This window comes from Sminthopsis crassicaudata, chromosome 6 (assembly GCF_048593235.1).
Source record: "Sminthopsis crassicaudata isolate SCR6 chromosome 6, ASM4859323v1, whole genome shotgun sequence".
Taxonomy (NCBI): Eukaryota; Metazoa; Chordata; class Mammalia; order Dasyuromorphia; family Dasyuridae; genus Sminthopsis; species Sminthopsis crassicaudata.
The window spans coordinates 196,484,167-196,492,805 of record NC_133622.1 but is presented as its reverse complement, the minus strand read 5'-3'; positions in this window follow the sequence as shown (position 1 = coordinate 196,492,805).

The window sequence follows — 8,639 nt, the reverse complement described above, 5'->3', positions numbered from 1 at the left end:
AGATGAACACTTATCTTGGAAGCATGAGAATCTATATGCTACCCCTCCTTCTTAACTTTATGACTGAGGTAATTGAGTAAGTAATCTAATTTTCTTGTTTTGAAAAAGGTGTTTTTATTTGATGGGTAATATGGGGGAAAATCACAAAATAACCTTCCTAGATGCTGATAACTTTGTAAATAGGGTATACTTTTATTTGATACATGTTTGAAAATAAAAATCCAATCAAACAAACAACATTTTAGGCTTATGACTAATTATTAGCCTTGGAGAGAACTTCTGGTCAAACAGGATAGTCTTTTGCCTCTACTAACATACCTTCAGACCTCTGGATCTTTGCTGTGGCTCATTCCTTTACCTGTAATCTTTCCCCTTTTCCTTTCCACTAGTTGGATTACTACAAATTCTCTAAAGTTCAGTGGTGTGGTACAGAGTTCTGAATTTGGACTCAGGTGACCTGAGTAGTCCTGTCACTTAATAGCTATGCGATCATGAACAAGTCATTTGTATTTCTTGGTTCTGTTTTCCCACCTGAAAAATAAGGTGCTTGAATGATGAACTATATAATGTCTCTTTCTGAAGCTATGAAATACTATATCTTCCAAGAAGTCTTTCTAGATTTCCCCAGTTGGTAATGACTATCTCACTCAATATTTTGATAACACTCTGATATACACACCCTATAATGTTGAATATTATAGCTATTTGTATGGAAATATTTTCCTTGTATTATCTTATTGATCACTTTTAGAGACCTTTCCTTTAATGGAAATCTCTCCAGTTAAGTTTAGGCTTTAAAGCTATTAAAGTCTCCTCCCATTCTGAGCAATTCACATTTCACTGGCTTTAGTCTCTGCCTTAAGTGAATTATGGGGGAAGCAGAATTGGCCCCAGTTTGATGTCATTCCCTTTTGCTTCAGGCCTGGAGAATCTACACATGTACTAGCATCCTGCCTCAATTTCCTCTATTTCTCAGTTTTTTGACTGAATTCTGTTGCAACACAGAGTCCTACAACAATTTAGGCCCAAAGAGACCAAGATCCTTTTTTACGTTCCAGGAAGAAGAGAGTGTGCAAGGGGAAAGTTGAGTTATCTTCCAAAAACATTAGTTACCTTTTACAACCCATTTGCAGAACAATGATTGCTGGTGGGGGGGTGGGCATGCTGAGTTTGACCTTAAAGATTAGTTTTCTGTACTGTTAGTTCATTTGTTTATCATCTCCTTAGAGTCTTTTGGTGTCCAAGACTGTTGATATAGCTGAAATTAGTTTATTTCATGCATAATTTATATTTTAGAGGGGCTAGAAAATTTGTGAGGATTGGAGAAAGTGTCTAGTCCTCTAGAACTGGTCATGTGACAAAAGACTTAACTTTTTTTGGGGGGGGGTATTTTCTTTTTTTTTTTACTTTATGGTTGAGCTCTGCTCCTGGAGTAAAGGGGCCAATGTCCCAACCTTCCCATACATCTCTGAGACTTGGCTTTAGAGCACAGGGCCCCTTGTGTTTGTAGAGGTTAGCTTTGTCTGGTTTTTCTAGGAAAAACCTAGAATTTTCCCCAGAATTTGCCTTCTGAGCTGAGACTGGAAGCTGCCTCACTGGTCTGTTCCTCCACTGAGTCAGGACCGAAGGTCTCAGGAGTTGATCTGCTGAAATTAAGACCCTCTCACTGGTTTTCCCAGATTCATCTGATCTGGGCTGAACATCCCTTTCACCCCAGTGAGACTGACCTTTCTTGAAGTCCTTCCAATTTATCTTAAGCAGGAGAGTGGGTTCGTTCAGAGACTTGGTTTCATGTGATTTTTGAAGGAAACTGGGAGAGCATGAGCAGCTTCCTGGTTTCACTCCACCATCTTGGCTCCTCACTTTGAGAGAAGACTCTCTCTTCACTAAATTCTATACCTGTCCTGGCATCTAGCCTGAATACAACAGGTGCTAGATAAATGTTAATTGATTAACTTATTAAACAGCAAAGTTTAATTTAATTATGTAATGTTAAATTTAAGTTCTATTTATTAATGAGACTGAATTAAAATTTGAAATCCCTGCAATACCTAATCCAGAAATTTAAATTATAGAAATATTGAATTATAGTGCTTTTTAAACTTTTTTCACTCATGACACCACCTCTTTTTGCCTGAGAAATGTTTACATGACCCCTGGTATATAGATATACAAAATAGGCATACAAACCAAACATTTATTGATAATAAATCATAATTTTGTGATCTTCACATTTAGTTATAAGACCTTATATGGAGTTATGATCCATAGTTTAAATACTTGGGCTATTTATGACCTTAGAGATCACTTAGTACTATCCCCTCATTTTATGGAAGTAGGAATGAAGACCCAGAAAAGAAAAATGAATTGATTAAGATCAAACAATTGCAGTGGTTCACATGACATGGCAGTTATCTTGAATTTAGGCTGACTCCTGGTCCAGGTAGATATGAGGTCTCAAAAATTGCCTGCTTTGCACAGAAATTACAGGATAAAAATCCCCATATAGGATGTAAGGTAACTTAGATCCATGTATAACCAAGTGTCCATCATTTTTGGTTTCATCTTCTCCATGATCCTGATGAATCCACAGTGGGGAAGGATGGAGCAGGAACAGAACTTTTGAATATATGGCTATTTTCTACATGGAGCCATTGATTCAGGCTTTTGGGTTTGAAAATTTTCCCCTGTAATAAATTCATTTTCAAGGATGAGAAAGTGAGAGAAAAGGATATATATTCTTCCTCCCCTCTGAAAGTTCTATTTCACTCATTTTTTCCTTTTTTCCTTTTTTTTTTTTTTAAAGCAAGGAGTTTGGAGCCAAAGAGCAGTTCTGGCTTTAAGTATAAGCTGTAGCTGAGGAGCTCATTATATAAGAGAAGTTGCCAAAATGTAGAAATTGTTTTAAGCCAGAATGTTTTGAAAGAAGCTTTTAATGGGATCCTGTGTCAGTCTTAACTAGACTGCTTAATCCCGCTTACATACTTAATATCCCAGTGCTTTCAAACTCCATCAGTTTGTTTCAGATTATCTATATTTAGATCTTCTGTTTGCAGTGTTGGATCACTGAAAGCCACTGTTTTATAAAGTTTACTTTTGATATAAATATTTGTTTTGGTATTCTTCAATATTTAATGGATCTACAATCTCATTGATTGTCCCATTTGGTCTTTGTTATCCCTAGCATTCACTTAAAAATAAGAGAGAAGGGTGAGGGGAAAAAGAGAAGAAAAGGAGGAAAGAGAGGGGAAAGAGGAAAGGAAAGATGAGAACAGAGAGATAGAGAGTAAGAAGAGAGAAGGAGAGGGAAGGAAAAAGGGAAAGAGGGAGAGGGAAGGAGAGAAAGAGAAAAGAGACAAAGAGATAGAGCCAGAAAGACACAGAGAGATCTACAGAAAGAGAAAAAGGGGGAGGAAGAAGAGAAGGAAAGGAGGGAAGTAGGGAGGGAGAAACATACACATACACATAGAGAGAAAGTTTTTATAACTCCTACCAAAAATACTTATTGTGATCCATCATGCCTTCTTATCTTGTGTGATTTTTGTCCATATCTTCTTATCAACCAATAATCCTTTATTAAATCATACTCTGTGGCAGGCATTGGACTAAGACCAGGAGATACAAGGACAAATGGAAACATTCTGTGCAGTTAAAGTGTTTGCATTACATTAATGGAAACAGCACATGTTCTTTATCTATACACTTGGGACCCTGGAGGGATTTTTCTTCTTGTTCTTAGCTGTCCAACGACTTTATTATTTTTTCAAAGTAAGGAACTGCTAATTTGGATTTCTCCCTCTACCAACCAAACTATGATTTAGTAGATAAATTTGTGGAATTGCTGGAAGTATATTATGGTTATATGAACTGGCCAGAGTCTCTCGTCTTGTGCTAGCATTTGAACTAACCTTTTCTAACTTCAGCCCTGGTACTCAATCCTCTGTTCTTTATCGAGAGTTGACCCAAAATACTGGAAGTCTTCCTCTAAGTATTCTAATATTAAACAGGCACAAGTCCAGCACATGGGCCTTTCATCTCTTACTTGTTGGTCTTGTTACATGATTGATCCACCTTGGTGGTATTTGATACCTTGTGTGGACAGAGGAATAGGAAGGAAAAAAAAGAAAGAAAAGAGGTATTGCCCAATTGAGTGGTTCCAGTTGGGTTCTCAATGGGACATTTCCTACTCCTACTCACAGAGATTGTTTAAAGAAACAGACTATCCAGAAAGATCTCAATTCTTTTTTTTTTTTCCCTGAGGCAATTGGGGTTAAGTGACTTGCCCAGGGTCACACAGCTAGGAAGTGTTAAGTGTCTGAGATCAGATTTGAACTCAGATCCTCCTGACTTCAGGCCTGGTACTCTATCCACTGCGCCACCTAGCTGCCCCAAGATCTTAATTCTTAAAGAATGAAAATAAATAACACACTTTGGGGAAGCCAGTTCTAACTTTATTGACTTCTTCCATCACCATTTGCAATGAGGGATTGTTAACCCTAAACTTGTTATAAAAAGTATTTTTCAATTTGACAAGTCATTGCAACTTGACTTATTACAAGATAAATATGTGTCACAAAAGCCGAATTTCCCAGAATTCAAAAGCTATATGGAAGTAAAAAGTAGTTTTTAGACAAAAGAGTTCTATTTTATCTCTTATCTCTACCTCCACTATCCCTTGCCATAGGTAACTATTGACTCCCCTCCTCTAATATTGTTAATAGTTCCTTAAAACCTGTCTCCAATATTTTTTTAGTATATTTCAAACTTTAATGGAAAATTCATTAGTTTTAAGCAACTTGACATAGTTTTTTTAATTGCTTTTTAACACAGAATGTTTCAGTTTGTCATTGTATCTCCTGGTCTTAGCCCAGTGTTTGCCACAGAGAAGGGTTTAATAAAGGATTATTGGTTGATAGAAAGATGTGGAAAAAAATCACACAAGTTTATATAAAAATAATGCCATTTTTGCAATTCATAATAACTGATTATGAAATACAAAATAAAACCTGAAACTAAATTATACTTCTGACATATATTGACAGAAAATCTTGACATCTCTGAACTTGAATTGATCACTAATTTGTGCTTGGTCTCTGCTAGAGCGTTAGAGCTTCTGTGAAGGAGGGTACCCATATAAAACATCTTGTAATAAAGTCAAATGAAGTTTAATGTGTTTTAATTGTTGAACTGTGCATTGTTTCATTTGGTGATTCTAGGTTAAAACATATAATGTGCTCATAGATGCTTGACGTTTGACAAGTATGGGCTTCCACATCAATAGTTACTGACGTGTGTGTCAGCATATACTGACTGAAAAAAGAGAGGACTTAACAACAATAACAACAAAAAACCTCTGGTTGACTGAATGCTGGGTTACAAGGTAATAGTATTTTACCTTGAAAAGGAGGAGATCTGAAATTTCTCTAGTAATTTATCATGTAGTCCATGGTTTGAACAAAACATATGCTTTAATTTGAGACCTAGACAGGAACCTTGAAATTGCCATTCAGTACATTTTAAAAAGAAAAAAAATCTACTAAAATAGCTAAACATATCCATAGGATCATGGATTTTAAGCTGGAATGGACCATGAGAGGGTAATATTAGCTAATCCTCTTATTTTACTTATGAAACACAGAGACATTTACTTTCCTCAAATTAGCAACTCAAGGGGACAAATCTGATGCTGGGCATTCTAAACCCATCCAGCATTATTTCCCTTACAACACATTCCCTCTCATTATAAATGATCTTCCTAAACAATATAACTGAACAATACATCTAAAAGATAACATTTACAATCCTTGTATCAAGGAGCCTTATGATTATGTCTGGTCTAGCTCTAAATCCATAATTATATGACCTGTTGGGGAGCTTCGTGATCCCTCTTAGCTTATAGAGCTCCGCTGTGGAAACTTGGAAGAGTCTTTTCATTTTACTATCCATTGTACTAAAAATGAGTCCTCAATTGCAAGGTGATGTCTCCTACCGTTACAAAAGAAGATTTTATTGAGGAAAGCAAAACAGAAGCCACTGAGCAATTAATAACCCCCCCAGATTCCTAATATAAATCATGAGAGTCATTCATGGTTACTCTGAGGGTCCCTATGATTAAGATATAATTTTTTGAATGCATCATATATATATATATATATATTTTTTTTTTTTCCCCCCCCCCCCAAGGATCTATGGGATGGTTTCCAGCTACTGATGTCAGACTCTTTCCAGCAGGTGATCCCAGGTGTTGCTCTCTGCTGCCCTCACCTGGTGAGTCCTTAGTGCTCTCTTGCTATACCATAGGTATCATTTTGTGACAATGTGTGAAAAATAAAAAGGTCTCAGTTACACTTGTATTTATGTGTAGAAATATACACACCAATATGAATACACAGCTATATACATATGCACACATCTTCCTCAGTAGAATGTAAACTCCTTGAGAGTAATGATTGTTTCATTCTTTGCATTTGTATCCCCAGCACAATAGCACAGTCCTTGACTCAGAGTAAGCCCTTTAAGAAATTCTTGTTCTACCCAGAGAAAGGATTATGGGAACTGAGTGTGGACCACAAAATAGCATTCTCACTCTTTCTCTTATTGTTTGCTTGCATTTTTGTTTTCCTTATCAGGATTTTTTTTTTCCCTTTCTAGATCCAATTTTTCTTGAGCAGCAAGATAACTATATAAATATTATACATATATTGGATTTAACACATATTTTAACATATTTAACATGTATTAGATTACCTGCTACCTGAAGGGAAGGAGGAGAAAATTTGGAACAGAAGTTTTGTAAGAGTCAATGTTGAAAAATTACCCATGCATATGTCCTGTAAATAAAAATAAAAATAATTAATTAATTGAAAAAAGTTTAAAAAAAGAAATGCTTATTCTGCATAAACTTTGATGACAAAACAAGAGCTAAGTCAAAAGAATTTGTGTTGAACAGAATGTTGCCATTCTAGATGGAGTATATCCTCTTACTGAGATATTATTCCTCTTGTCATTCTGTTCTGCTCTATGCTTCTCCTTCACTTCTGATCACATATACTTTTGAGCAAGGGTTGCTACTGGCTTTCAATTTCATGAGAGTACCCATTATAAATTTTGACATTGTAATCAAAAATCCTGATTTCTTTTCTCCCTCTCCACCTAAGGGAACCCTCTTTCCTTTTTCAAGAGTCAAGACAGCTCTATAATTATTCCCCAGTTTTCTCTCCTTAAGCACTTTAGTGGAATTATTCAAATAATTTAAGACTGTCAACAATCTCTCTGCTCTCTGGTAGCCCCAGGCTAATACATGTCCAGTGGAAAAAGCACCAATTTGGAGTTAGAAGTTCTGCATTAGGTTCCCCCCTCTGTTGTTTACCACCTGTGTGACTTTGGGATTCAGTTTATCTGTAAAATACTGGAATTGGATGAGATGACTTCCAAGTCCTTCCTCCTCCGAGTTTATGATCTCACTTCTTAAATCAGCTCAAAGGATGTAAGTGAAATGGAAAGAAAGATCTCAACATTTAACAATCATAATATATATTTAGTAAATCTTGATTGATCTTTTAAGTTTGAAAAGCACTTAATGCATTACCTCATTTAATTATTTTGAACAATACCATGAAGTGAGTGCCCTTATCATCTCCATTTTATTTATGTGAAACTGAATCTCAGGACAAATGACTTGAACTTATCTTTCTAACTCTAACTCTAGCTCTCTAGCTACTATACCATGCGGACTTTTAGTTATTCAGAAATAATAACAGACTATTAAACTCATATTAATTAACATTAATTGAGCTCCTACTATGTGCAGAGCAATGTTTCAGGAATGAGGGAGAGCAAAGACGGATAAGACAGTCTCTGCCTTGACAATGTATCTCCCAGTAGGAAACTTAAAATATGAACATAAATAACAGCAACAACAATGCAACTAGGTGGCACCATAATGGATAGAGAGCTGCACCTGGAGTCAGAAAGACATCTTCCTGAATTCCAATATGGCCTCTGACACTTACTAGCTGTGTGACCTTGAGCAAGTCATTTAACCCTGTTTGCCTCAGTTTCTTTAGTTTATAATTGCCTATGAAATGACCTGCAGAAGGAAATGGCAAACCACTCCAATATCTTTGCTGAGAAAACTCAAAAACAGGGTCATGAAGAGTGGACGTAACTGAGAAATGACTGAACAATTACACTACAAATCATACTAATATAATAGGAAGGAATTAGCATCACAAAAGCATTAGCAATGTCTTGGCACATTTGGGTCATTTTTTCCCTCAAATATCTGACCATTATAATTTGTAATATTGTTCCTTTTCCTTTTATGGTTTTTAAAAAAATCCATGGCTTGGTTTTTCTCACTTTCTTGATTTAGCACAGAGATTTGGTTTGATAGCTTCACTTAATATCCTAATTGTTGTAGCCCTGTCCATAGCCACTTACCTTTCAGTTCCTCTCCTCTCCCAGCTAGTATGTCAAGGCTATAAGCCAAGATTAAAGTGAAGACAGAGTTGGTACGTGACTTTTTGTTTGCGGATGACTGTGCAATCAATGAAAGCTCTGAAGCTGAGATGCAACACAGTCTAGATCAATTTTCTGCTACTTGTGTTAATTTTGGCCTAATAATTAACATTAAGAAA